At 45.9% G+C, this 25,993-nt stretch overlaps 1 protein-coding gene across 2 annotated transcripts in view; it reads left to right on the forward strand.

Annotated features, from left to right (window-relative positions):
* WSCD1 (WSC domain containing 1) overlaps positions 1 to 25,993 on the forward strand; it is a 513,503-nt gene that overhangs the window by 256,748 nt on the left and 230,762 nt on the right. For both annotated transcript variants that reach the window (XM_077969209.1, XM_077969208.1), the window contains one exon: positions 8,930 to 9,082. The gene's annotated coding sequence lies outside the window, so the exon portion shown is untranslated. The remainder of the gene's footprint in view (positions 1 to 8,929; positions 9,083 to 25,993) is intronic.

The raw sequence follows: 25,993 nt of genomic DNA on the forward strand, positions 1-25,993 counted from the left end.
AACTACTCGTTAAGGTGATGTTTTCTTCCAGAAACTTTCTTTGGAGATCAAGGAGAATTAGAAACACCGACATGTTGGCCAGGCATGGTGGCTCACACCTGTAATCCCAGCACTTTGGGAGGCCGAGGTGGGTGGATCACAAGGTCAGGAGTTTGAGACCAGCCTGACCAACATAATGAAACCCCATCTCTACTAAAAACACAAAAATTAACCAGGCCTGGTGGCGGGTGCCTGTAATCCCAGCTACTCGGGAGGCTGAGGCAGGAGAATTGCTTGAATCTGGGAGGTGGAGTTGCAGTGAGCCGAGATTGGGCCACTGCACTCCAGCCTGAGCAACAGAGCGAGACTCTCTCAAAACAAACAAACAAACAAAAAAACCCACACAAAAAAAATATCCAATATATTTTGTTAGCTTTTTAGATGGCCTTCCTGTTCCTGGCTTGACCTTTTTAGTCTAGGTCAGATTCATTCATTTGTTCCTTCATCATTCATTTCTTTCTTTTTTTTTTTTTTTTTTGAGACAGAATCTTGCTCTGTCACCCAGGCTGGAATGCAATGATGTGATCTTGGCTCACCGCTACCTCTGCCTCCCCAGTTCAAGCTATTCTCCTGCCTCAGCCTCCCAAGTAGCTGGGATTACAGGCACGCACCACCATACCTGGCTAATTTTGTATTTTTAGTAGAGACGGGGAATCCCCTGTTGGTCAGGCTGGTTTCGAACTCTCGACCTCAGGTGATCCACCTGCCTCGGTCTCCCAAAGTGCTGGCATTACAGGGGTGAGCCACCACGTCCGGCCTGTTCATTCATTTCTTTATTCCCTTGGTCAACACTCCAGCTGTCTTGCTTTCTCTAGGGGCTAAGCTAAAGGGATTGGTGGGGCCGCTCTTGCTGTGGTGAAGTTCAGTCTAAAAGAGATATAAGCAGTTGATTAAGTACCTGGAGTGAGACAGAGGGAGCTGGAGGCACCCAGAGGAAGAGTCAGTTGACACACACAGATGCCCTTCACCCTCCCTGTGCCCACACCATCCAGCGCCGTGGCTTCTGCCCGCGGGTGTCTGGCACTCACCTGGCATGAAATAGGCACTTTCTAAATGGGCCCCTAATTGACTCCACTTGTTAACCTTTTAGTCAAATCCTCCCAAGGTTATGGTTCCAACTCAAATCAGGCTGCTCTCTGTCCCATATGCTCTCATGATTAATTGCAAAGAAAAATCCTTTCTGAAGAGAAGGGGAAGAATTTTTTTTGTTGTTGTTAAGATCCTGCTTTTCTCCCAGCCTCAGCTGTTCAGCAGTCAAGCATGTGTCATATTTCAGTCCTTTAACCACTCGTCATTTCTGACTAATACCCAGTAGGCAGACATGGGGTAAGATTTCCAAGATGATAAATGCTTCCCTTCTTATCTTTTGATATCTGGAAGTAGAAAATTTCAAGGAAAAAGGGTTTTACACCAAGACGACCATAAATCTCATTGTGTTCACAACAGAAGGCTGACCAGAGGAGTTTATTAAATCTGTAAAGGATTTGATGTATATCAAACTGTTACATAAAGTCAATACTTTGGAGAGAAACGGACAATAAATACTCAGCAAGAGGCAATATTTCTATCAGGGAGAAGGCAATCGCATAAAGATTAGGGGAGCAATTTCAATATTGCGTGTCTCTCCGCAGTAAGAAGACAGGTCTTGTTTTCGAGAATGATCACAGGGGAAAGACCAAAGGCGGGGCAGGCAGCCTTCTGGGCTCAGCTAATCCCACCATCCAGCTCAGACGAGGGGTTATGGACTGAACCTTTTGGTCCCCTCCCCAAATTCATATATTGAAGCTCTAACTCCCAGTGTGGCTGTCTATGAAGATAGGACCTCTAAAGAAGTAATTAAGGCTAAATGAGACGTAAGGGAGGGGTCCTGATCTGGTAGGATTAGTGTCCTTATAAGAAGAGACACTGGAGGCCAGGCGCAGTGGTTCACGCCTGTAATTCCAGCACTTTGGGAGGCCGAGGCAGGCGGATCACGAGGTCAGGAGATCGAGACCATCCTGGCTAACACGGTGAAACCCCATCTCTACTAAAAATACAAAAATTAGCCGGGCGTGGTGGCGGGCGCCTGTAGTCCCAGTTACTTGGGAGGCTGAGGCAGGAGAATGACGTGAACCCCGGAGGTGGAGCTTGCAGTGAACCCGGCTGGTGCCACTGCACTCCAGCCTGGGCGACAGAGCGAGACTCCGTCTCTAAAAAAAAAAAAAGAAGAAGAAGAAGAGGCCCTGGTGAACTCCCCCCATCACTCACCTGCACAAAGGGGGCCATGGAAGCACACAACGATTTGGCAGTGATCCGGAAGCCAGGAAGAGAGGCCTTATTAGACACCCACCGTCCGGGCGCGGTGAATTACACCTGTAATCCAACACTTTGGGAGGCCGAGGCGGGTGGATCACCTGAGGTCAGGAGTTCAAGACCTGCCTGGACAACATGGTGAAATCCCATCTCTACTAAAAATGCAAAAATTAGCTGGGTGCGGTGGCGTGTGCCTATAATCCTAGCTACTCAGGAGGCTGAGGCAGGAGAATCACTTGAACCCCGGGAGGCAGAGGTTGCAGTGAGCCAAGATTATACCATTGCACTCCAGCCTGGGTGATGGAGCAAGACTCCATCACAAACAAACAAACAAACAGCCACCATGATGGCAGCCCGATCTCAGACCTTCAGCCTCCGGAACTGTGAGTCAACCAATGCAATGGCCCGTCTCCTCTTGGGAAGGCTGATCTCACTTTGAAATTGCAAGATGGCCACCTTCCTCAACATCTAAAGGCCACAGTGCAGATGGGAAACCCAAATCATGTTGCTGTTTAAATAATCATAGCTTCTACATTTAATCTATGTGCTTTTCAGATATCATCTCATTTAAGCCGCTTCTTGAGGGAATCCTCACATCAATCTTTAAAATAAATAGTGATAATGCCCCGATTTTCCATCTGGAAACTGCAAAGCTCAGAGATACTAACTTACTCAGGACCAAACAGATGATTACTGGGAGGGTCAAGGTGGAATCCAGTTTCGGTGGTTTCCAGGGTGGTCAAAGGACCATTCTGCTATTCTACGTCTTGAAGTCATCCTCTTTCCAGTGAGATAGCTAAGGCTTGGAGTTATGTCTACAAAGACCAATCATCTAATAGAGGAAGGGAAAGTTTGGCTAACGCTCTGGATAAGTTATCTATACAACACTAAGCATCTGAATATTTTGATGCATCCAAATATTCCACTGTCTGACCCAGCTGTTCCCCAGCAGGGCTGACTGCTCTTCGAAGAGATAGACCATTTCTCTTCCTTTCCTTCCTCCTTTTAATGAGCACAGCCCCTTCCTTCCACCATATGTGTGGAAGATAAATGAAGGAAGGGGGTCTGAGTGAGCACAGCGACGGTGCGAATATAGAGAGGCCACTGCGGAGGGACTGAGCACTTGTCCTTTAGGAGTGGCCACTTCTTGTTGCTTTTGTGTGTCATGCTTTGTCTTTCCAACAGATCTATGGGCAGTTGAGAGTGGGGCTGTGGCTCTGTATCCTGTGGCCCCTTCCCCCATGCTGAAGATGCTGTGTGCGGGGTGTGCTCTTGGTGAGGGAGTCCTCCTTCCCCGTGCCCCCTCTTAGGCAGGGCTTGGGGGGTACCCACAATTGGAGTGCAGGGTCCTTTCAGTCTTAGGAGTTATCTGATGCTTCCAGGTCCCATTTGGGGAGCAGATATTGTTGTCAAAGTTGGTTGGCCGGACTGAGGGCCCCACGCAACCACAGCTATTTCTCCCTGGAATCTTGCTATCCCCACCCAGGTCAGTGTCAGGTAGCTGAGCCCAGGAATCCACTGTTCTAGGACCACAGACCTCTCTTCTTCCTTCAACTCTGGTGGAGCTTGCTCTCTAACTGGTGCGAGAAGCCCCAGAGTCCCCATTTTTCCTCAACACTCATTACCAGCAAATCCCACCTTCTTCTTTCTTCTGCCCCATCTAAGAGTCCTCGAAGTCCTCCACTGGGCTTAGGAAAAACCCAAACCAGAAAGGCACATAGGTCTTTCTGCTTTTTGCCATGACATAAACCTCCTGGAAGGTTCTGTACCCTGAGCTGGTTTCCTACTAGAACAGGAAGGACATTAGAAAATACAGGAAGGAAAAAAAAATCAAAGCCTGTATTCACAGGCACATGGCTGCAGAATATTGTAAGGCTGATTTTTTCCTCTGTATTTTCTAATAGTGAGTGTGAAGAGTGTGGGGAGTGTGCACATGGGTCCATATGTGTGTGTGTGTATGTATATGTTTTGTATATACATATGAAGGTGAATGTGTCCATGACAAAGGCCCCAGCCTGGCTCTGACCTGTGGTCACTTCTTATTTGTCCTTGAATTCCTCCATCTTTTTACCCCTCTGCACCAGCCCAGCCTCAGGAGCCCCATGACCAGCCCCCTAGTCTGCTGACGGCACCAGTGAGTGGAAGCCACTATAAATGGAGGGGAAAAGTGGGCTCCTGCTTGGCACCTGCTGTTTGCACTGCTGTTCATGAGGGTCCTCCAACTTGGCCCCATCATCTGACCTTCCAGGATACTTCCTCATGCCCCTGCCTTAATGCAATTTCTGTTTCCAGGAGCAATAATTCAAACTGAAAGCGGGGACTCTGGGCTGACCGCAGGGCAGCCTCAAGCCCAGAGTGGGTAGTGAGGACTCTGACTGCAAGGTGTCAGAGGTTCTAAGCCATGTGTGTGGTGACAGCCACATGCCTCTCTGGAGGCCAGGATGGAGGCTGCAGCAGACTCTTCAGCCATAGGAGCCCTTAAAACACACATTCCCGGGATCCTCCACCTCTGTCAGGACCCTGGAGTCTGATGGACAGTTTTCCAGCTGACTCGATAAGTCCTCTGATTTAGAGCTACTGCATGGGGGCAGTGGTCAGCCTTACCCGTGGTCTGCAGCCCTGAGGCTTGCCTCGGCCACCCTGGTCACCACCTTGACCCGCTGGTTAAGGCTATCACTTGTCACTTTGACCAGTTGCTGCTGTGGGCCTCCCCTGGCCAGCTCCTCTCCTGCCTGCAATCCTGTGGGGCCAGGTCTGGAACATACTTCTTTTAGGCCTTGTCTTTCCTGCTACCTAAAGGTGGAAGTTCTTGGGCTCTCTCCCCTTTACCATGAAATACTCGTTCCTGGAAGCCCGCCCGGAGTGACTAGGAGCCCAGGGAAGCCTTCCTGTGATGGATGGGGACAGGAAGCCGCAGCTGTCTCTATGGAGGACCAGCAGGAGCAGCAGCTGCATCTGCCCCAGGCCTGGCTCCAGAGCTCTGTCGGTGAGGCTGATCACTGTGTGCCTGCGCTCATGACAAGATCCACCACCCAGCTGATCTCTCTAATGGAGGGAGGAAAGGAATGGGCCTGTTACTACCCTGAGTTGAGAATACAGTAGAGTGAATGCCATTAACTCTTGGGGGTACGTGTCTTGAAAATCCAGGGTGGTGCGATTCCTTTTGCCAGAGACTTCTCCAGACCCCTGAGGCCAGGGTCAGACCTGGGTGACACCCAGCTGGCCCCCACCTTCCCTTCCTCTCCTGTTAGCCTCGACTCTCCTCATCCAGAAGGATCTCCAAGAGAGGGAAGGCCCTGTCCTCAGTCATCTCCCAGCAGCGGGTGTGCTGATCCTCAGGGCCTGGTTCTTTCTCTCCCCTCCCTGCCCATGTAAATCAAGGATTTGGCCGAGTCTCTCTGTGAGCCCCCAGTGGGTCTGGCCAGAGGCTCTTCCAAAGGTTGTCTTTCTTCCCCCAGGAGCAGGAGTCGACGGTCCACAGGGGCAGCAGCCAGAGGCAGGAATGGACTGGCCTCCGCCTCAGTTATTCCACCTCCTGATTCACCTCTGATTACCGAGTTTGGGCTCTGTTGTCAGTGAGCGCCGTCTCTCCTGAAACCTCTGAGAAACCGGAGGGGCTTCTACCACCTGGCTGCGTAAAAAGCACAAAGGGGTTAATGGAGAATGACCAAAAGGACCACACCACGAGAGGGAGCCTTGCCCGGGTGTGACTGAGCAGGGAGCACAGAGGACTCCTCTCACATGACGCCCAGCCCCAGATAAGCCATGTGCCCATTGCATGGACCGGTAAACTAAGGTTCATTAACTCCACCATCAGGTACAGGTTGAGGATTCCCAATCCAAAAATCCAAAATCTGAAATGTTCCAGATGTGCCCAGGCAGATGTCTGTCTGATTTTCCTTGGCTGCCCTTCCCTTTTCCCCACCCTGCCTCGCCGGTTCCCTCTGGGGTTCTGCACCATCCCCCTCCACATCATCACTGCTAGAATGTGAACCTCAAAAGCAAAACCTTGGACAAATGCTACCATATTCTACAAATCTTATAAAAATATTTTAGCCTGTGTTTTCAAATAGGTACACGTACATGCAATTTCTAAAAGTATACAAAGGGTCAGAGCGGCAAGTCTCATTCCCAGCAGTCTCCCTGCTACCTTGAGGCACACCCTGTCCACAGCTTCATGTGTTGACTTCCAAAGGGGTTCTATAGATTTATAATATTGAGCCCTGTATAATTTCCACTATTGGAGAAGTTTTGACCTAAAAAAAAAGAAAAAAAGAGTAACCTCATGTGGATTGACCTAATTTAAGCATATTCTTATAAACCTGAATCATAATTATTTGAATAACAGGTTTTAGTATCAATTGCAGGAATAATTATTCATCTCTCTCATTAGGGATCTGGCTAGGGAAACTATTTGCTTTCCAGTTTATTCCCATCCTTCCTCTGTTTTCTTTTTCCTCCCTCACAGGTGGGGTGGGGTTGGATGACCCCTGCCAACAAGGTTTTCCATGCTCCCTTGACAACTGCCTTCCATGTGGATGTGGCCATCGGTCACCCCTTACCAATGACAGGTGGGACACTGGGGATGAGGAAGAGGGGGAAGGCAGGGTATCCCCTGCACCCCCCCATCCCTGGAGCATCTTTGGTCGTGTCTGCATCTTCTCTATAGCTCAGCTCCCACCAGGCAGCTTGAGCAGCTGTTCTAGCCCCCAGGGGCTCCTCAGCTGCAAGGATCCTTCAAGGTTTTGGCTCCTGCTAGGGATCCCGGCTCTCAGGATTTGGAAAAGACGTTTCCTCCCATGACCTTCCAACCCGCGGTGGTGGAGGCTCCCTAGTTGCCCATCTTTGGGCTTCCTCACCTACATTTGCCTTTTCAGCTTTTCTAACACCTCTGTTACCGGTTCCTTGTTTTAAATTCCTCTTTGTAAGAATTCTGTTTTCTTTACTGGCCCTTAACGGACACACTCCATTATTGCTCAGAATCTATACTTCCCTTCTCAAAAGAATGGCATCTGGTCTTTAAGCCTGGAATCCTTGGCTTCCTTGCTCTCACTCATCCAAGAAATCACCAAGTCCTGTAATTCTATTTCTGAGTATCTTTTGAACCCGCACCCTTCTCTCCTCCCCAAATCCCCTACCTTAGTTCAAGCCTCATGTCCTCCCTCCAGCCCAGCCTCCCAGCTTCCAGTCGTGGCTCCTCGTGCTTCACTTTCTACTCGATGGCCAGAGGGAGCGTTCTAACATGAAATCTGTTCATGCCACTCTCTGGCTTCAAACATATCCACAGCTTCCATGTCCTTCTGATGACATCAAAAGTCCTTTCCATGCGGTGGTTCTGCTTGCCCCTCAGATCTAATCTCATGCCTCTCTTCTTTTGCCACCCTCTGCCCGATGAGAGCCAGACATAAAAACAAAACAAAGCAAAACAAAAAACAGATTCCTGTTTGCATCAGTTGTCTTTTAGCCCCTCCCTTTTTTTTTTTTTTTTTTTTTTTTTTTGAGATGGAGTCTTGTTGTGTCGCCCAGGCTGGAGTTCAGTGGCGTGATCTCAGCTCACTGCAACCTCTGCCTCCTGGTTCAAGCTATCCTCCTGCCTCAGCCTCCAGAGTAGCTGGGACTACAGGTGCCCACCGCCATGTTGAGCTAATGTTTGTATTTTTAGTACAGATGGGGTTTCACTGTGTTGATCAAGCTGGTCTCAAACTCCTGACCTCAAGTGATCTGCGTGCCTCAGCCTCCCAAAGTACTGGGATTATAGGCATGAGCCTCTGCACCCGGCCTCTTTGGGCCTTTTTTTATGGAGCACTTTTATCCCCCTCTCCCTCTACCTCATCATCTGCCTAATCTCACTCATCCTTTATATTTCACCTTGGGTGCCACTTCCTCCAGGAAGCCTTCCAGGATCTGCCAAGATTGAGTTGGGGGCCTTTCCTTTATATGCTACAGCATCCTGTACTCCCCCTATGTTCTCATTGCTTGTAATGTTGTTGCTCTCCCTTCCAGATTGTAAACTTCATGAGAGTGGGGGCTATGTTGGTATCATTATCAGTCAAGTCCTCCCTTCTTCACCCAGTGCCTGACACATGATAGGAGATCAAAGGGCTTGACTGTGGGGTCCAATTATTTGTGAGCCTGCAGATGCAGAACATGGCGACTCCCTTTATTGTGTTTGGCTGCAATGAACCCCCGGCCTGTACGTGGAGAGGCATCTTACTCTACTTGATTAAAAAATGTGACCTGTGTGTGAGGCTTGGGAGGGACCCAGAGATGAATCGCTCGCAGCCCCTGTCAAAGGAAGCGCTGGCCTAGATTCTGAGGGAAACCCTCCATTGGGAAGTGTAATCGGGCCATGTACAGATTCGGGATGTACTGAAGTGACCTTAGCAGTGAGCTCCCAGTTAATTCAGAGGGTGGAACATGGTGCTAATGAGAGCAGAGTCACAGGGTCAGTCCTACCCGGAGGAGGGCCATGTCAGCCAGCAAAGCTAACAAAACAGCATTCTCTTCCAGACCAAGCCTGGCCTTGGTCCTAGACTGGGTTGCAGCTGCTGCCACGGCCTGAATTCCCCACGACTCAGATCCCTTGTTCCTCCTGCAGCACCACCAGCTGTGAGGGCAGAATGTCTGCATGGCCTCGGCCACCAAGTGAGCAGACACGTGGGTTGGAGGGACCAGAGATGCACAGAGAAGTTCGAGGATTCCCCCAGAGTTACCGAACCAGCACTGGAGCCAGGCGTGAGCATCAGTAGAGGTAAGTCATGTGCCCATTGCATGGACCAGCAAGCGGAGGTTCATTACCCAGCAAGCAAGCCCGGGTTGAGTATCCCTCATCTGAAAATATGAAATCAGAAATGCTCCAAAATCTGAAACTTTTTGAAGCCCCCACACTTGAAAGAATTGCTCATTGGAGTGTTTTGGAGTTCAGACTTCCAGAGGAGGAAGGTAAGTGTGACGTAAATATTCCACTTCTGGTCCCAAGCATTTCAGATAGGGGACACTCAACCAACTGGGCCCTCGCTGTGATTCAGGCTTTGTGCCACATGCCACCTGCAGATACCATGGTCCTGACGGTCCAGAAGCTCCGCATCTGGCTGGAGAGAGGGGCAGGGAAATCAATGATGGTTTTAAAAGGGTCATGAGAGGAAACACATGACTCAGTATCTTGATGGCGGTGTTGTATACATGAAGACACACAGGGGATAACGTTGTATAGAACTCAGTCCATGCAGACAAAATGAGGAGACGCAAAACTAGGCGAATCTGAGTAAGTTCGGGGAACTAACGCTAATTGTAATACTATTGTATAGTTTTATGAAGTGTTATAATGAGGGGAACTAGACAAAGTGTGCAGACATCTCTCTGTATTATTTCTTACAACTATACGTGGATCTACAATTATCTCAAAACACTTTGTTTTTTGTTTTTTGAGACGGAGTCTCACTCTGTCACCCAGGCTGGAGGGCAATGACACGATCTCAGTTCCCTGCAACCTCTGCCTCCCCGGTTCAAGTGATTCTCCTGCCTCAGCCTCCTGAGTAGCTGGGATTACAGGAGTGTGCCACCATGCCTGGCTAATTTTTGTATTTTTAGTAGAGACAGGGTCTCACCATGTTGGTCAGGCTGGTCTTGAACTCCTGACCTCGTGATCCACCCGTCTCGGCCTCCCAAAGTGTTGGGATTACAGGTGTGAGCCACCATGCCCGGCCTCAAAACATTTTTTTAAAGAGCAAGTGTCTCTGCTGAGGCCATTCTCACCCTTCAGTGAGGAATGGGCCACCTTCCTCCACTCCTCCATAGAGACAGGAAATCAGCTCTCGGCCTTGACTTTCAGAAAGGCTAGAGTAACCTCCTTTGCAAATTTTTCGTGTACTTCCTGCATCCAGAAGCTGGGGGTTCCACTAACTATGAGCCACTGCAGTCATAAGGCACCTGTTGTTGATGATAAACTCGTCCTGAACGGCCCCTTGGCCGCCTGGGAGGCTGAAATAAACAGCAAACACGCATTCGAAGAAACCAAAGCCTTTCACGAAAGCGAATTGGGGTGGAAAGTTGTTTTGCTTTCACAGAGTCCTTGGGAAAAAGATCCTGACATAGTCACTCCCAAGTCTGGGATAAATGCATACAGAAAGTGCTTTAAAGAACGCCGTGAGTCTGATGGATTTTATTGATCGGCTCTTCCCCGTGTTTCCTGGGGAAATACGGCACCTTCCTCACTGTGGCTTCCTCACTCCGGCCCGGCGACACAGACACGATTGTTTTCATTACAGGACGGCATTTCCTTGGAATGAAATATGAAATGGGGTGCATTCTGCTCTCACCTCGGGCAATGTGGTGCCCGGGCTTGGACAGACATTTCATTATTTCCAAACAAATATCACCTTCAATCAAATATTAATTTTGTATGAAACCAGAATGATCACTAGTGGTTTTTGTCACCAGAGTGAAAGAGCAACGAATGGCCCAGGGGTCATTAACTTCTTCCCAGAAAAGTGTGTGTGTGTGTGTGTGTGTGTGTGTGTGTGTGTGTGTGTGTGTGTGAGAGAGAGAGAGAGAGAGAGAGAGAGGGAGACAGGGAGCCAAGTGAGAAAGTCAGACTGGAATCGTTTTCATCTTTGTATTCTGACCCCTGATGCTTCTGTTCCTGTTTTCCAGGTGGGAATCACAGCCTTTGCTGACTTTGTCCTTATTCCTGGAGGTAAACAGACACGCCCCATGGTGCAGGGCTGGAGTGGGAGTCTGGCCACCCCGGCAGGCTCTGTAGCAAAGGGAGGAGTGGCCTGGGAGGCTGCACGCCTTTGCCAAGCTCTAAACAGACCTGCTGTCCATGCCCAGCACACACTGGGCCTGTCTGAATCTCCGAGTCTTCAGAGGTGATGGGGATGTAGCCGACATGATCTCTAGAGTCCTCTGGCTTCGTGTTCTATGACATTCACTATAACTTGGGGGATTTCCCCATATGCAGTCTCCTTTATGAAGGATGAGGAGTGATCCCAGCTACAGAAAACTGCAAGAAAGGCCTTGGGCCTGTAAGGCTTCTGACCCGTTCCCGATCACCACTTTCATTCTATTTCTGCTTCCTTTTGGGTTTCTTCCACCTTCTTTCAACCTCCTTGATATCAGAGAACTGCAGCTCTGATCTCGGCTTGAATACCTCCTGTGAAGGGGTGCTCCCCACCTTCCAGGCAGCCCAGGCTATTAGGTATTGGAAAGTATTACTCTTGTAGTCTTTTCTTATGCTGAACAAAGAGAGACATTTCCCTATCAGTCTTCTTTCTGCTCCCTGGTAGTACACGGAGTAAGGCTAATTTTTGCTACAAATGACAGCAGTTAAGTGCTGAAGAATGGTAATCAAGACCCCCTTAGTCTGCTCCTCTCCAGAATTAGTACGCCCAGATCCTGAATCATTTACGGCATGTAGTCATGAGTCTTTATCATTCTGGTTTAGTTCTTCTTCTTCTTTTTTTTGAGAAGAAGTTTCGTTCTTGTTGCCGAGGCTGGAGTGCAGTGGCGTGATCTCAGCTCACCACAACCTCCGCCTCCTGGATTCAAGCGATTCTCCTGCCTCAGCCTCCCGAGTAGCTGGGATTACAGGCATGCACCACCACGCCCGCTAATTTTGTATTTTTAGTAGAGACAGGGTTTCTCCATGTTGGTCAGGCTGGTCTCGAACTCCCAACCTCAGGTGATCTGCCCGCCTCAGTCTCCCAAAGTGCTGGGATTACAGGTGTGAGTCATTGTGCCCAGCCTGGTTTTGTTCTTACAAAGAAGTTATAGAGCTAAAAGCATCCCTTCTCATATATATATAAATCAATCATAAAGCTAATATAATTATAGAAGAATTAGTTAACTCAGGGAAAAAGTTGTCAAAATTTCCATTTTTAACCCACTTACTATGCATATTTTGCTACATTCTTTTCTGTCCTTTTCTCCATATGTTGTTTACAGTTTTGAACTGTAAATTTGAACACGTTTTACCCCTTTCTGCAGTAAATGTCATGTCGAAATTGTTTTCCGTGTTACCTCATAGTGTTTATTTTTAAAGGATGTGCACTCTTCAATCTACTGATGCATTTATGGTAATTTATTTAAGCTTATACTGTTCAGTACTGAGCTTGTTTCTACTTTTATGCTATTATCGCCAACGCTGTGATGGACATTTTTTGAGTGTGGCTTCTTTGAGAAAGATGTCAATGAGATGCATCCTGGGATCAGAAGGTGTAAATATTTACAGTTGCTACATATGGCCCGTTGCTTTCTAGGAGGGCTACTAGACGTCCACTGTAGGAAAGGACCTTTCTCATGGCTCGGTTGCCAGCAGCCAGTGCCTGGGCTGAGCTACGGCAGGATGCTCCCGGGGTGGGCTGGGCAGTGCTGGATGAACGGGCAGGGTCAGCTCACTGATGCTGGGTCCTGGGTGTCTACTGATGGAGACAGCAAAAGGTAACGGGTAAGAGTGGGCTTACTCGTAGAACCTGGTAGGTCTAGGTGGAACCCCCATCCTTCTGCTTGCCTGCTTTATGACCTTGGGGAGTTGACTGAGACTTGCTTCCCTCTTCTGTAAAATGTGGACAGAACTTAATACCTGCTCTTATCATGTTCACCAATGGCCTTTGTGTTAGTTTCTAAGGGCTGCTGAAACAAATTACCATGAACTTGGTGACTTAACAGAAATTTATTCCCTCACAGTTCCGGAGGCCAGAAGTCTGAAACAGTATCACTGGGCCAAAATCAAAGGGTTGGCAAGCTGCCCTCCCACCACAGGCTCTAGGGGAGAATCCACTCCTTGCCTCTTCCAGCATTTGGTGGCTGCCGGCACTCCCTGGCTTGTGGCTGTATCCTTCCAACCTTCCTCCGTAGCCACATGGCCTTCTCCTTGGTGTCCACTGAATCTCCCTCTGCCTCCGTCTTATAAGGACACTTGTCATTGGATTTAGGACCCAACCAGATAACCCAGGATCCATCTCAAAGTCATTAATCTAATCACGTTTGCAAAACCCCTTTTTCCAAATCAGGTAACATTTACAGGTTCCAGAAAATAGAATGTATATCATTGGGGGCCATTTTAGCCCGCTGTGTCCTCTATGTTGTCATGTCTCTAAACATTTTCACGCCTCAGGACTTGGTCCTTGGCCCTCTTGTCTTTGTTACTTCCTCCCTTAGGTACCTCAATGGGTGGCAAGGACCTTTCCCTTTCTGGTAACGTTCCTCACTCAGTCACATGACTTTAAATCTTCTTGCATGCTGGTGACTCCAGCCCAGTTCTCTGAACTCCATGTGTCCCCCCAGCATCTCCACTGACAGTCTAATAGGCACCTTGGATATAGAATATCCAAGCCTGAGTCCCAGATGTTCTTCCCTACCCTGTTCCTCCTGCTGCCTTCCCTGCCTTAAAGGACGGAAGTCTGTCCTTGCAGCGGCTCACAGGAAAGCCTGAGACCAGCTTCCACCCGTTTCTCGCCCTACATCCCAACTCATCGGCAAGTCCTGTAGCCAATAGATCCAGATTCTGACCAATTTCCATCACCCCACTGCCAGCACCCCACTCTGAACCACAATGACCTCTTTCCCGGATGAGCGAAGAGTTTCTAACTGGACTTTCTATATCCGTCCAGGTCATTCTTTGGTTTCTTCCCAACACAGCAGATGGAGTGAGCCTCAGGTTAAAATCTAAGTCAAATCCCATCGCGCCTCACTGGTTTCTTTCTTTCTTTTTTTTTCTTTTTTATTTTTTTGACTGAGTTTCACTCTTGTTGCCTAGGCTGGAGTGTAATGGCGTGATCTCAGCTCACTGCAACCTCTGCCTCCCGAGTTCAAGGGATTCTCCTGCCTCAGCCTCCTAAGTAGCTGGGATTACAGGCGTGCACCACCATACCTGGCTAATTTTTTGTATTTTTAGTAGTGTTGGGGTTTCACCATGTTGGCCAGGCTGGTCTTGAACTCCTGACCTCAGGTTATCCACCCGCCTCAGCCTCCCAGAGTGATAGAGGTGAACTATCACACCCGGCCCCTCCTCATTACCTTATTCAGAGTAGAAACCAAAGTTCTTGTGATAATTTCAAAGAACCCCCAGCAACCCACCTCCGTCTCCTCCTGCTTCTGCCTCCTGCACTCCTCTCCGGGCATCCCTGCCTCCTCACTGCTCTGTCATCATGCCTGACACAAGCCTGCCTCATGGCTTTTGCCCTTGCTATTCCTTCTGCCTAGAACTCTCTGCCCGCACCCCTCACTCTTCTTTAGGTGTTGCTCAAATGTCACCCTCACAGAGAGGTCTTTCTTGTCTATCATATTTCAGAGGGCTATGCCCACCCCTGTATCCCGCAACCCACACTTAACACCACTTTACACGTTACTCATTCATTTCGTTTTTCGTTTGCCTTCTGTGACTAGAATATAAGCTCCAGTAGGGAAGAGCCTTTGTCTCCTTCGTTTACTGCTCACCCCTCCCCACGTGTTTTGCAGTGTTCAGTTGTGAATTGGAATATTGTTTTCCTTCTCCATTTAACGTTGTGTCCAAATGTTCATGTTTTTTCATAGTCTTTATAACCATGCTTCGTGAAGGATATGGGCTCTTAATAAATATTTATTGAATGAGTGAGTGAATGAACGATTCAGGGTTCTGAGAGGATGAAACAAGATATGTATGTGAAGTTCTTGGCTCAGCATCTCGCACAGAGCAAGCATTCAAGAGGGGTTAGTGATCACCATCGCCGTCACTGTTACTAAGATTCCACGAAGTCTTTGGGCAAACAGGCTGAAAATTCTTTGCATGCACCTGCAACCCCATCCCACTCCGCCCAAGGCTTCTTCTCAGCCTTGTTCTGCTAGCTGCCTATTTTTTTATTTTATTTTGTTTGAGATGGAGTCTCGCTCTCTCACCCAGACTGGAGTGCAGTGGCGTAATCTCGGCTCACTGCAACTTCCGCCTCCCAGGTTCAAGTGATTCTCCTGCCTCAGCCTCCTGAGTAGCTGGGACCACAGGTACCCGCCACCACGCCTGGCTAATTTTTATATTTTTAGTAGAGACGGGGTTTCACCATGTTGGCCAGGCTGGTCTTGAACTCCTGACCTCGTGATCTGCCCCGCCTCGGCCTCCCAAAGTGCTGGGATTACAGACATGAGCCACCATGCCTGGTGTGCTAGCTGCCTATTCTTGTGCGGCTGAGTTTCAGGCCCCAGCACGGGAATTTGCATTTCCCTTGCATGTTTCTCCTTGCTGGGAGCAGCCTTTCATCTCACCTCTTAAAGCCCTTTGGAATCTGGATTCTGTTTCACTTCTTTGTGTTTCAGAACACACAAAGCTCTGCAAAAATCTTTCCTAGCTTCCTAGCCGGCTTCCTCATTTGATCTCTATAACACTCTTCATTTTGCAAAAGAAGTAACTGAAGCTGAGGGAAGTTAACTTAATCTCCTCATTCATTCTTTTATTTAACAAGTAACTATTGAGCGCTGGGCTAGGTGTGAGGATGCCAGGGAATGGGTCCAGCAGCACTGAGGGACAGTATGTCCTGCAAGGATTGACCTCAGGCGGGTGGGTGTTTCTCCAGCACGAGCTCTTGCTCTCTTATCCCAGCCACTGGCCTGTCCGTCCTGGGAGGTCCTTCAGGGAGACGTGGGACTGTGCCCTCAGAGTCAGGGGCCCGCTTGGTGCCAAAGGGCTCCCTCTGCATCTTCACTTGCTGGGCAATGCCAAAGAAAAGATGCTTGTCCTGTATCCTTTGGGTGGGCTCCATGAGAGGCCAATACCCCACTGGACTGTAAGCTCCCCAGAGGCAGGGACCTTTCTGTCTTGTCCAAACTGCCTTATCCCTCCCTGCATGGCCCAGTGTATGCTCTGGAGTGGGTGCTCAGTACGTATTTCTTGATTTAATCATGAGATGCCCGTCATAGAAGAGAAAGCTCCCAAACGACGTTGGGAACTAGGGAACATTATGATGGGGGGCCCACAGCTTGAACAGAGCCGCTGCATACCTCCGGCTCCTTAGCTTCTGGGTGCTGACTGCTCTGCAATGTGAACCACAGGGCCCACACTGCTTCGCCCTTCCTGCCCAGCTTCCAAGCCCTTGGGCATTCTCAAGGTGACCTTAAAGTAAACTGCGTACATACTAAGGCTAAGGCCTCTGAGACCTTCAGGAAAGAGGGGGTTGGGATGGCATAAGATGGTTGTTTTGATTACAAAGCCCAGGCCAGGAAAATTTTAAGACTAGACTCTAGACTCAGCATGGCCTCCAACTCGCTCTGTAACCGTGGGTCTAGTCTCCTGTCTGTAGAATGAAGGGGGACAGATGTGGTGGTTGATGCTTGTAATCTCAATACTTTGGGAAGCCAAGGCAGGCGGATCCCTTGAGCCTAGGAGATCGAGGCTGCAATGAGCGAAGATCACACCACTGCACTCCAGCCTGGGTGACAGAGCAAGACCTTGTTTCTCTTAAAAAATATAATAATAAATTTAAAAATACAATAAAGGGATTATTTAGGGCTTCCTAAAGCTCTGAGCCCTGTAGCTATGTGGATGAGCCAGTTTCTTGCAACAACTGATTTCTATCACTCCAGGATGGCTGGCGCACAGTCTTCTCTATGGCAAGTTGCACACATATCAGACCAGTTCTGCTGTGGGCAAGGAAACTCCAGCCTCCCTAGAAGCTATTTTTTCTGATGCTAGAAAGCCAGGATGGTGATGGCTCCTCGGACTGGACCCCGGGGAAGGTTGTCCTTCCATAACCATTGCATAATTCCACACTTGTTCAAGGTGGCTCTTTTTCTTTTTCTTTTTTTTTTTTTTGAGATGGAGTTTCGCTCTTGTTGCCCAGGCTGGAGTGCAATGGCGCAATCTCGGCTCACCACAACCTTTGCCTCCCGGGTTCAAGAGATTCTTCTGCCTCAGCCTCCCGAGTAGCTGGTATTGCAGGCAGGCACCACCACGTCCGGCTAAATTTGTATCTTTAGTAGAGATGGGGTTTATCCATGTTGGTCAGGCTGGTCTTGAACTCCCGACCTCAGGTGATCTGCCCGCCTTGGCCTCCCAAAGTGCTAGGATGACAGGCGTGAGCCACCGCGCCTGGCAAGGTGGCTGTTGTTAAAATAGTTTTGCCTTCTTTATGTCAATTGCTTGAATTTAAAGAAAGTTTTGTTTTGAAATAATTATAGATTCACAGGAAGTTGCAAAGAAATGCACCATGCACCCTTCACTTCTTCCCCAGCGTTAGCATCTTGCATAATGTTTGCATGATATCAACACCATGAAGATATGTGAGATGAGTTTCTCATCTTTAGACTAGAAGTAGGCAATGATGGCTCATGGGCCAGATTCGACTTGCCACCTGTTCTTTTTTAAAACCACCTGTTTTTGTAAATAAATTTCTATTGGAACACAGGCCTCCTCATGCATTTACGTGTTGTCTATGACTATTTTCATACTACCATAGCACAAGTGAGCAGTTGTGACAGAGACCATATGGCCTCCAAAGCCTAAAATAGTTACTATCTAGCTCCTTATAGAAAAAGTTTGGAGACCTCTGTTTTACAGTAAAACACCAAGACAGCTAAGACACCAGGATTAAATATCACTCATAAAATTATAAAGATGGCTGGGTGTGGTGGCTCATGCTTGTAATCCCAGCACTTTGAGAAGCCGAGGTGGATACATCACCTGAGGTCAGGGTTCAAGGCCAGCCTGGCCAACACAGTGAAACCCCGTCTCTACTAAAAATATAAAAGTTAGCCGGATGTGGTGGCGGGCCCCTGTAATCTCAGCTACTTGTGAGGCTGAAGCAGGAGAATCGCTTGAACCCAGGAGGTGGAGGTTGCGGTGAGCTGAGCTTGCGCCACTGTACTCCAGCCTGGGTGAGAGAGCTAGACTCCATCTTAAAAAAAAAATTATAAAGGCAACTATTAGGAGACTAGAATAGACTTTATGCACTTTCTAATCCGTAAGAAGGAAGCCATACAGTCAAATAAGATAATCCATGTAGGAAATGAGCACCAAGAAAGATTTTAAAGCAACACAAATGAGGATACAGTAAGATCAAATATATCTATTACCCACATAAAACAAATGAAACAAATACAGTTATTAAAATAAGCCTCAGATTTGGTTAAGCAAACAAATTAACTATAAATTGTATACAAGAGCTGAGTTAGAAATAAAGTGATGCAGGCCGGGTGTGGTGGCTCATGCCTTATAATCCCAGCACTTTGGGAGACTGAGACAGGCAGATCACTGGAGGTCAGGAGTTTGAGACCAGCCTGGCCAACATGGTGGAACCCTGTCTCTACTAAAAATACAAAAATTAGCCGGGCGTGGTGGTGCATGCCTGTAATCCCAGCTACTCAGGAGGCTGAGGCAGGAGAACTGCTTGAACCTGGGAGGCAGAGATTGCAGTAAGCCGAGATAGCACCACTGCACTCTAGCCTGGGCGACAGAGTGAGACTCTGATGCAAAGATTAGGGGTTAAAGGGAGGGACTTGTGGTTAAATTACTAGACGTTATCTTATCTTCCTCTAGGGATCCACTAAAATGGTAGTTAAAAAAAGTGTAACTGATGATGTCAAAGACAGTGGGTGAAGGTCTACTAACAGCAGAGAGGAGGCTTCAGTACATTTCTTTCCATTAGAAGAGTGTATTGGCAGTGCCGTGGTCATTGGCAGTGCCTGGAAGGGTAGAGGGGATACAGGTGAAGGAGATGCCCATTTGTCTTCTAGAACCAACAGAGACTTTAGACCCTGAAGCCCTGGGTGAACCGAATGAGAGACAGGCTGAAAGGGGGATTAATTTAGTATCTGTACAGTCAGTCCCTTTCTCATTTTCCCTTCACAGAGCATCTGGCAGCTATCCCTGTTCTTTTAAAAGTATATTGAAAGATCTCAGAGAAAAGGCTTTCTCCTCCTTCTACCCTTTGTAGATCTCCAGTGTTTTGGCCATCTCCCTACCTGATCACCCTGAAGCAACACCCACAAGCAGACAAGACCTGCTCATGTGTTCACAGCTTCTCACAACTTCCCATTTCCTCCTTCTTGAAAAACAACTAAACAGGGCATTATCGAATATTTGAAAAAAGCCTCTGTATGAGTTATGCCAAGCCACACATTAGCCCCCAAACTTAGCAGCTTAAAACAACAAGCATTTATGATCTCACGGTTTCTGTGGGTCAGACATTGAGAATGGCTTAGCCAGGTGGTTCTGGATCAAGACCTCTTATGAGGTGCACGTCTGAAGACAGGAGGATCCACCTCCAAGATGGCTCATTCACATGACTGTAGGCAAAGAGGTCTCAGATCCTTGCTGGCTGTTGGCAGGAGGCTTCAGTTTCTCACTACATGGGCCTCTCCACAGGGCTGCTTGAGTGTCCTCATGACATGGCAGCTGGACTCCCCCAGATTGAGTGATCCAAGAGAGATAGCAAGGAGGAAACTTTTTACAACCCAGTCTTGGATGCTGCATACCATCATTTCCAGCTTCCTCCATTCACTAGAAACAAATCACTAAGTCCAGCTCCCCATGCTCTGTGGAGGGGAATTGGGCTTCCCCTCTTGAAAGGAAAAGTATCAAAGGATTTGTGAACATATTTTAAAACTACCCAACCTGTAACAGGAAAAATAAGATAAAAATAAATAAATATCTAAAAATAATTCTAAAGTGAAGTAGTACAAGCAGCAAAAGAGAATAAAAAAGTTTAATGGGTGTCCTCAGAGGTATTTCAGAGGATACTATATTCATTAAAGAAACCACAAAATCAATGCCATGGAAAATAAAATTAAGAGAATGAGAAAGAGACCTTGGACATTAAAGCATGATTACTGATTTCTTTTTTTCTCCTTCACTTGCTTTTATGAAACATTTATTTTACTTTCTTATTAAAGTGAAATTTTTATTAAAGAAAGTTAACCATTTAAGGCATTTAGTTGTGCAACCATCACTTTTCTCTAGTTCCAAAACAAAACTCTAAACGAGACTGTGTATCCACTAAGCAGCTACTCCCCATTTCTCCCCATCCCATGACACCCCCTGGTCTACTTTCTGTCTCTACGAATTTGCCTATTCTGGATATCTCATATAGATGGAATCATATAACGTATGACTTTTTGTGTCTGGCTTCTTTTATTTGGCATGAAGTTTTAAATTGTGGGTTTCTGTTTTTCAAATTAGGAGAAGGGTTGGAGGCTAAATCGAAGAAATCTCCAAGAAAGGAGAACATAAAGGAAGAATGAGGAAAATATGAGTGAATAGCAATGCTAAGAGATCACTCCAGGGGGTCCAATATCTGATAGAAGTTCTAGAATGAGCAGAGAAAATGGAGAGGAGAAACTTATGAAAGAAATAATACAAGAAAATTCCCCATTAATAAGGGATACACATACACAAAGAACCAGCATACTGAATGACAAAAGATTCACATTAACACAAACTATTGTGACATTTCATGTCACAAAGAGTTGAGAGGAGATATTAAAGATTTCTAGATGGGAGGGGAAAATAAAGAGCAACAAAGAAAAATGTAAGAGAATCAGAATGTATAATTCTTTTTCTCACACACTATCCTTAGAACCTAAGGCCTGTATAAGTTATGACTCCAGTGTCTAATTTATGTCATCTGACTTCAATACAATAAAACTTAAAAGCAAAATCAAGACAATAGCAACACTTGCAAATCAATGACCTAGAAACTAAAGAAAAATTCTCTTATATTAACTTCTGGGTTAAAGAATAAATGAAACTGAAAATGAAGAATCTCTGAAAGATAAGAATATATGAGAATGAAAATGCTATATATTGATCTTTAGAAATATAGCTTGGAGAAAAATTTTACTCTTAAAATGCTTAAAAAACCAAGCATGTGTACCCAGTAACCAGTATGTTAAAAAGCAGGACCCATTTAATTAGAAAACATCTTTATTTTTGACTGTCCTTTTAATTTGCTTGGTTGGGTTGTTCTTCCTCTGACACCCAATTAGGGTACAAGCATACTCATTACTTTTCTGATAACTCTCAGGTAGTTAAAAAATTTGATATCATCACTTTGGAGCACAAACATACTTTTTTTTTTTTTTCTTTTTTGAGAAGGAGTCTTGCTCTGTCACCCAGGCTGGAGTGCAGTGGCATGATCTCGGCTCATTGCAAGCTCTGCCTCCTGGGTTCATGCCATTCTCCTACCTCAGCCTCCTGAGTAGCTGGGACTACAGGCGCTTGCCACCACGCCTGCCTAATTTTTTTTTTTTTTTGTATTTTTAGTAGAGATGGGGTTTCACCATGTTAGCAGGATGGTCTCGATCTCCTGACCTCAGGTGATCTACCCACCTCGGCCTCCCAAAGTGCTGGGATTACAGGCGTGAGCCACCGCACCTGTGATTAAGAGTGTTTCTGACATCTCCCTTCCCACCCCCACTTCCTACTCATTTTGGGTTCAAACTGAGGGAAAGAAGGAGAAAGAATGTGGTACAGAAAACTCTTTCTGGACTAGAACTTCCCTAAGGTGACTTCCCAAGTTTTGTACCTGAAATGTGGTCAAAGTTAACTCTTTCTTAGAGCACCTGCCTGATTTCTTTGGAGATTTCTCCACTGGTCTCCTGCCAGTCTTGTTCCTGGGGCACAGCCTTGTCTTTGCCTGGCCTCCTGAGGATCCCTCATCTTCAGTGCCCATGGGATGGGAGTGCTGTGGCCACCTAGGGGCAGACCTCTACCCCTGTTGCCACAGGCTGTATGAGCTTTCTCAGGAGCGGGTCAGGCACCTGTTCTGTGTGCCCCCAACCATATAGAACCCCCATACTTTCTTCTAACCATCTCACTAGCTTGGGGTCAGGAGACTGCATTGTTCTTGCCACCCTTCAGAGTGGGGTCTGACTTAAAGCATAGCTCTCTACAAATAAATGCTCCTCCAAAAATGTATTCTAAGGCTCATCATTCAATCCTGTTGTATCCTTATCGTGATCATTCACCTAACTAGTTCTAGGCTACCTCCTTTAAATACTCAGCATGGTGATCCGTCTCTCATCTTACTTTGGTGTCTGAGAACTGGAATATTTTTTATCTTATTTTATATTTTATTTATTTTTAACGTTTTGTAGAGATGGAGTGTCACTGTGTTGCGCAGGCTGGTCTCAAACTCCCAGCCTTAAGCTGTCCTCCTGAAAGTGTTAGGATTACACGTGTGAGGCACCATGCCTGGCCTTAGAATTTCTTGTTTATTCAATCAGATCTTGCAATATTACAGACCACATTATGCAAGAAAAAAATAAAACGAATTAAACATCCAATATGAAAAGTTAAAAGAGATCAATTGAATCAATGCAAAAAAATTTGAAAACAGGTATTGATTAATTTATAAAATAAAAATGATAGAGCTAATAAATAAATCCAAGAATGAATTTATTTGAGATAAATAAATCCAAGAATGAATTTATTTGAGATAAATAAATTCAAGAAGTTTATGGGGGAAAACACAATAAAATTGAGAAATAATTTGGAGATGGTTCAAATCCACTGCTTTAGAAACAAACAAGAGAAAACACCACAGATCCAAAAGAAATTGAATAGAACAGGAAAACTTAACAAAAAATTTAGTCAAAGTAAATTTGACAAAATGCGTGAGATAGATATTTTCTAGGAACTCTAAATGACCAAAATCGGCCCCATAAGAGGTGGGAAGCCTAAGTAGAGCAAAAACAATGGAAGAAATTGAGAAAGTTATAAAAAAGCTACCTCTCCACAAAAGTGCCAGATCCAGATGGTCTCAAAGGTAAATTCTTACAAAAGTTCAAGTAACAGATGATTCTGATACTATTTAAACCCTTCCAGAACCTAGAGAAGTAAGGATGTCTTCCAAATCTTTTTATAAAACCAGCATACCAAAATTTGACAAAGTTAGCACAAAAACACAAAACTTTAGACCAATGTCACAACCACCATAAAGAACCATTTAAATTGATGGTAGAAATTTCCATAGCATATTAAAGGACTAAAACACCACATTCAAGGGGATTCTTCCTCCAAATTAAAGGCCATTCAAAATTATGTCATCTATTAATATAATACATTTTATTAATGTATCACAGGGGGAAAACACCAGAGGATCAACTCAATGGACGCCAAAAGGAATTTTAACTGAATTCAATATTCACCACTAATTTAACACAAACCAACGAACTAACCTTACATAATGGGAATAGATGGTGCACTTCCCACTGTCATCCCTCCCTCCCCCGTTACAAGTATACAAAGGTTTGGGTTGAATCGACCTCCACCCCTTCTCTGAGCCCCAAGTTGGTTAGTGGAGTTCCACTGCCATGGTGAGTAGTTAAGGATGGACAATAGCTCAGCAAGATATTTTCTTTCTTAGTGATTGGTATAAACAATCACTAAGACTGTTGTAAACAAAGAATCTTAGGATGTTCTAATCAGAGTAAATACCAGGACTTTTTTTTTTTTTTTTGCCTTCAAAGCTTTGAAGAAGAGAAGCGTTATTTTTTTTCTGGGTTATATGGTGTGCAAATGTTAGGTCTGGAACAGGGCAGCCATTGTCGTTTTCTAAGAGGAAAGCCAGCCAGACAACAGAGCCAGCATGCAGAAGAGGCCGGAGCTCAGAGAGTCACAGGGACATGAAACTGGAGCCCCAGTCAAGCTGCACCTGAAACTTAACTACCACTGGGCTATTTTTATGCAAGCTAATAAATCATCTTTATTTTGTAAGCCAATTTGAATTGGTTTTCTGTTACGTGCAACTAAAAACAGGCTAACTGATTCATACTGGTATTTTCTTAGCACCGTTTAAAAAGTTTAGCTCAAATCAAAACCATGGTGGAAGGCGAGAAGCATCCTCATTAAATTCAGGGCATGCAAGATGAGAACAGCATCTGCAAAGGATGGCTGGGAAAAATCCTAGATTTCTTGAGTCTGAGGTCAAAGAGGGGTGGAATAAAGGTGAAGATAAAAGGGCTGATAGCCCTGGGGACTCTGAAATGAAGAGAACAGAGAAGACAGATGCCCTGTGGTGATTTGCTCAAAATCAGCTCAGGGGGAAGGGAGCCAGCTACTTTCCCTTAGAACAGTGGTTTTCAACTCTAGGTGATTTTCCCTCCCAAGAGACATTTGGAAATGTCTAGAGACATTTATGGTTTCACAACTTGGGGGCAGTGTTATTGGCATCTAGTGGGTAGCAGCCAAGGATGCTTCTAAATATCCCTCAACGTACAGGACAGCCCCCGACAATAAGAAATTATCTGGCCCAAGATGTCAGTCATGTTGAGGTTGAGAAGCCTCACCTTTATCCTCTCAGTTTTGCTGGTTTATGTTCACAGTTCCTTCTGTGGCCTCGTGGGTAACCTCACTGTGGAGTTTACGTTGTTCTCACAGCATAAGTCAATGAGATTAGACAAGAGACAAAAATATTGAAAAGGAGGAGGTCCAGTGTTGTGATTCACAAATAATGTGACCATATACTTGCTGATTCCAAGAGCAGGCTGAGAAACTGTCACTAGAAACAATAGAAGAATTCAGTGAGGTGGTGGATTTCAACATTAATAGTCAAGACCAACAGTTTTGCTGTATGCTAAAAATAGCCAGTTAGACAATATTATGGAAAATCTAAAAAAGCGTACAAAATGTGGGTAGCTTGAGCTGATCATTACCCTTTTGAAGATCATTACCCCTTTTACTCTCTTTTGAGAGGCACACAGAAAAGACTGCTTCAAACTCTCTGGACCTGGCTCTAGAGAGGAATATTCACCCTAACAGAGATGAGTGTGGTCTCAAATTTAACTGAGAAATGATATTCTGATTAAAATTTCACAGGATTTTTCTCCTTTTGGAATCTGATGAAATAAAACCTAAGTTCATCTGGACAAAAAACTATAAAAAATAACTGAGCAAATTCTGAGGGAAAAAACTACTGACATGGGACCAGCCTGATAAGATACCAAAACATCTGAAACTCAGCAATAAAGCAGTTTAATACTGGAGAAGAAACACACAGGTGGATGAAAGCAATAGAGATTCCAGAAATAGACCCAAGTACATGGAAGAATTTCATTCACAGTAAAGGTATAATTTTCTGAAACAATTCTCTAGCCATCTGGTAAAATGAAAGCCTTCTCAGCCCTCATATCTGAAGCTTATATGTCCAACAAAGGATTCATTTTCAGAAAATATAAATAACTCATACGAATCAATCAGAAAAAAAGACAATGAAAAAACGACTATAACACTGGGACAGCCACCTCACAAATAAGGCAATCCAGATGGCCAATAAGCATTGGAAAAGGACCTCACCCTGTTTAGTCAAGGAGCTACAAATCAAAACCACAGCTGAGATCCTTTACGCATCCACCAGAATGGCTAAAAGTTAAGGACTGAGGATATAAAGTGTTGTGGAAGATGTGGAGCAACTGGAACTTTTCTACATTGGTGCAAGTGTATATTTGTACAACTACTCTGGAACAGTAGCATTCCACATGGTAGGAGTTTGCATCTCCCTGCAGGGGAGTGTGGTAGGAGTTACTAAGAAATTATTTCAGGCAGATAGGGAGGAAAAGGGGTCCTTGGAAAATTTTCATTTTTAAAGCAGTTCTAGAGACGTTTCTTGTCTCTTTCTTTCTTTCTTTCTTTCTTTTTTTTTTTGAGACCCAGACGGAGTCTCGCTCTGTCGCCCAGGCTGGAGTGCAGTGGTGAGATCTC

The sequence above is a fragment of the Macaca mulatta genome, chromosome 16, assembly GCF_049350105.2.
Source record: "Macaca mulatta isolate MMU2019108-1 chromosome 16, T2T-MMU8v2.0, whole genome shotgun sequence".
NCBI classification, from domain to species: Eukaryota; Metazoa; Chordata; class Mammalia; order Primates; family Cercopithecidae; genus Macaca; species Macaca mulatta.